This window comes from Cupressus sempervirens, chromosome 9 (genome assembly GCF_028749045.1).
Source record: "Cupressus sempervirens isolate cs-2001-9-10 chromosome 9, ASM2874904v1, whole genome shotgun sequence".
Classification (NCBI taxonomy): domain Eukaryota; kingdom Viridiplantae; phylum Streptophyta; class Pinopsida; order Cupressales; family Cupressaceae; genus Cupressus; species Cupressus sempervirens.
In genome coordinates this window covers 66109039-66113884 of record NC_143126.1, presented here as the reverse complement: position 1 = coordinate 66113884, position 4846 = coordinate 66109039, and positions in this window count along the sequence as shown.

The window sequence follows — 4846 nt, the reverse complement described above, 5'->3', positions numbered from 1 at the left end:
CTAAACAAATTCCTCTACTAACAAGGTTCCAACACCTTCTTACCAAGAAACGCTTGCCAAACCAACTAGTTCTCCTATTCCTGCATGAGCTCATTCACTGAATCCACATTCTCATTTATCACAACAATTCTTTTATCACCAGCCTTGTGGGAGCATTCAAAAGATCTTTGACCTTCTTCTCCACATCTAAAACAAGCATCCTTAAATGCACCTCTATCTATTATCTTCCTCTCTTCAACATGTTTTGGTTCATCCTCAACAATCAATTTATTCTTCACCAAGTGATCTTTCTTTTCATTTCCTTGAGAATCACCTTGATGTCTTCTCTTCAACTTATCTTTTTCCCTTAGAGCATACTAATAAGCATCCTCAACTAAATAAATCTTCAACATACCAATCTCATCCTAGATATTAAATCTTAGGCCATCAATATACCTACCTACCTTTTCTTTAGAAACTCCTATATGTCTAGACCAAAAACTCAACTTGTAAAACTCCTTAGTATAGACCTTCATTGTAATATCCTCTTGCTTCAAATCCTACAATCTCTTAAAAAAATCAAGTTCATAATAAGAAGGAATGAACTTAGCCTTCAATTTAGTTACCATTAATCTCCACCTAGTGATATTTATCTCACCTTCCTCTTCTCTTTGTCTTTGCAATTCTTTCCACCATAAAGCAACATGTCCTTTCAACTTAGTTTGTGCCTACCTCACTTCGAGTAGATTTCCAACATACTCTAACTCAAAATAGTCTTCCAATTCACCAATCCAATCAATTAGGTCTTTAGGATTCAGAGTACCTGAGAAATTTGAAACATTTATCTTGTGCTTTAGCTTCAAGTGAGCTCCAGATCTATCCAATTGACTAGTTCCACCTTCCATATAGGTCTCTCCATCTAATCAACCATGTTTTCACCACTAGATCCAATAGCCTCAAAGTCTTCAACAACTTCCTCATAACCATCTTCAATACCCATATTCCTCATTGCATCAACCATAGCTCTCATGATTTTAGTGACCATGTCATTCTTCATTAGATCCATCTCAGATCTAAAATCCACTTTAACCTTCTCAAAAATCTTAGTCTCCACAACATCACATAGATCTACAATTGTTCTAGGGTCCAATCTTCTTAGAGGCAACTTTCAAGATCTTCGCAAACTAAAATCAACAAATCCACAAGATCAACCAATGAGATCACAATGAACTTTAATACGACTTGATACAATGCAAGGTAGGAGAATCCAAAAAGGAGATGTCCCATCCCCCAAAAGATGACCACACAATGAAAGAATAACAATAACACAAACATTTAGATCTATAACAATGCCAGTTCTCATAATAGAATCATAGAATTTACATCCAACATACCTAACAATAAGGCCTTCCAAGTTATGGCCAAATACATTAGCAATAATATTTTTACAAGACCTCCCAATATCTAAACCCTAGCTAGTCCAGACCATAATCTAGTAGAAACCCCAAGAAGAATCTAAACTTGTGCTCGTAAGCCACCAAGTAACCTTCTTGTTTTCCAATCCGCACTTAGCTACTCGCTCTACTAAACTTTTCTCCTCTCAACTAGTCCATGTTAAACTCAATGTTGAATGACTTAAGACACCACAAGACCCTCTACTTATACTAAACCAAGCCATAGGTCAAACTAGAAAGTTACATTAAATAAACACTCACATCAAATAAACCCTCAAGCCACAAGTCAGCTTGATAACATACATTAAATACATGAAAGTACAAAATACTTAGGACAAAGACAGGGTTTAAAATGCATAACTAACTCATAAGACAACATAAAGGTACATACTCCTAGGCATAGGTCCATGTGCTATCCAAGAGTGCACACACCAACTCCCTTGGATCGAAGCCCACAAATACAATCTCTAAAGTCTATCTAGGAAATTAAGAAAATGTTATAAACAACCACCAAAATGGCTCTAACTCCAACACAGCTACTCCAATAATTATGCACACTTAGGAAAAGGTTCCCCAATGTGCCTCAAACACATCCCCAATTGCACAAACCATAACTCCAAAAATCCTACATTAATAATCCTACATATAGAATTGCTGACTACCCCAAGATACTCTTGCATCATACGGTCTCATAAATTTAGAATATGAAATAAAAAATCCAAGCCATTAGGGGAAGGATTGGGTAGGCCCTAATGAAATCAAAAGGTTCATATAAGGTTAAACTTAATGGTTTTGAAGTCATTGTAATAAAATAAGATCTCTCAAATTTGATGGTCAAACAACAATCAAAATATATAAATACAAATGATGATGTAGGCATGTGATTAAAATTGATTTTTGTGAACCTATTGAATCAAAAATAAAAAAATTTCTAATGACAGCCATACAAGCATCAAATTTAGCCTTCAAGGAAAATTGTCAAAAAAGGTATCATTTTTACATTCAATGGAATTAACCAAAGTGGGGCTATTATAACAATGTTTCATGGATCTATCGTGAAGTTTGATAGACCCATTTTTTCCTAAATATTTGAATGTCTCCAATTTGAAGATGTCAATTTGATTATTGTAAGATTAGATGTGCCAAGGTTTGGTTTGACAAATTGAAATTTTCTATAATAAAAATTTGTTCACCATTGTAGATTGGCTAGATCTGAGTTTAAAGAAAAATTGCTGCTTGTGTTGGGATCTTAATGTTAGCATTAATGTTGATGATACTACATTGGGGGAGTATCCTAAGTATTGGAGAGTATTGACATGTCACATTCAAGACTATGTTTGTCATTGATGTCAACATAGCACAATTTCTCCAAAGACTTGCTGAGTAGTAGACATAGATCTTAATGGTACTAATAATGGTTTGATTGTCTAGTGATGTGCAGTCATGGACATGTTTGACATAGTGTCCTGATGACATGGTCAAGTGCATAGAGTCTAAGTCATACCTGATTTATAAAGAGTAGTTCAGAGATAGAGTATTGGGAAAGTAGTTCCTAATGCTTGTTAGCTATCTTAAATCTGAGATGTAATGAGAAGATGTACAATCATATAGTGACAGAGGACATTTAGAGGATGACATTAGCTAGTGCAATAGCCATAATATTGTACGTGTGAAGTTTTATATAGACTATGAGCCGACAGTGCTATTCTAATTGTAATTAATTAATTATCTTATTATAATTAATTGGGAAAGACTCAAGGAATTATTATAGAGATATGGTATAAAGGAAAGATATTTTCCTTGTTTGTAATGTGGAATAAATATTATGATCATTGTATGAAGTGCGAAGTGCAAAAATGAATAGAGTGCTTACTGAATGCGTGTAAGTGATCTAAGGGATTATTGGATATGAGATTTGTGATCTGATTACAAGATTAGAAGGAGCAAAATTTTGTTTGACAGGATGGAGAAAGAGGGAGGAACAATACAATACAATTCTATTATTTTGCAAGGAATAATAAAAAATCATTTGGACAGTGGGTTCATTGGTCTTGCCCTTGAAGCTATTTATGTAGTGGGTCTAGCTATCTTCCACAACTCCTAACAAGGTGTGCACAACTCCTAATAGGATTGGAATCTCCTAATAGGGATTCAAAGTATCCTAATAGGGGATCATATGTACTAAATGTATTCATAGACTCCTAACAGGGTCCATTCTCTAACAAGGAATATTTATATTAGTACATCATCTTTTGGGTACCATCCTCACCAGGGTTTTGCCCCTAATCAAAGGTTTCCCTAGTTAACATATATAGTGTTATTGTGTATGGGTATCTTGTTGTGGTTTCAATTTATATTACTCATATGGTTAAGTTTGTTTAAGGTTGATAATTGTGATAATAGTTGGATAACTAATTCACCCTCTCCTCTTAGTTATATCAATGGACTATATATTCTAACACTTAACTCATATCTATAAGCTCACAATATTATAGAGAATAATAGGTCAAATTTGGTGTGGAGAAGCTAATGGAACATGAATAAATAGGGAGGTGAGGTGAGGAACATTTAGGTCCATATCCACCCTATAGTGTTCTCCTCCTCTTATTTGTTTGGATGAATAGTCCCTTTTCTATTAATAAAATATTAAAGTTATATATTCACAAAAAAGAGATGGGGGATATAAGATCACCCCAAGAGAGTTCAAACATTAGAGCCAAAAACATTAACAACTATTCATAAAAAAAATACAAGAACAACCTTTAGGTGGATAAAGCAGTGCCATCTAAGGGAGGTGGACAATGTTAATCATGAAATCCCCATGCATCAACAGGATTGGAGGGTGGCTCAGGAGGAGCCCACCCATCATCAACAATGAAGTTTTGTTTTTTTTCCTTTCCCTCCTCCCTAGGTGGGAATATTTTAGGTGTAGGAAGGGAATGACCATTTGGGGTGAGTGTGAGGAAACTTGGCAATAAAGAATATAACTGTTTCCACATAACCCATAATAAATCTAAAATAAACACGGAATTAAAATCCACATGCAAGAGAATAGACAACATACCCACAAAATTGTGACACAAGATATACCCTCGAAAACCCTCATTGAGGGAAAAACCCAGCCTCCAAAAACATCCATCACCATGTATTATTCAGCAAAAATACCATTGCCATACAACCATGGAAGCCTTCATGGCCATAGCCACAACCGAGCAAACTATGTGAACAAGCATGAATCCGCACATCCCATGCCATGCTTTCAACCTTCACAAATGCTCCCTTGGCTAACCTGTCAAGCCTTGTCCCACTCGACTCTTGCCTTTTGTCTTCTCCTTGTCACTCTCTCTCTCTACAAAAACTACCCTTGTGGCTGCTTATATAGTAGCAAGTCCCACAAAACCACCAATTGGTAT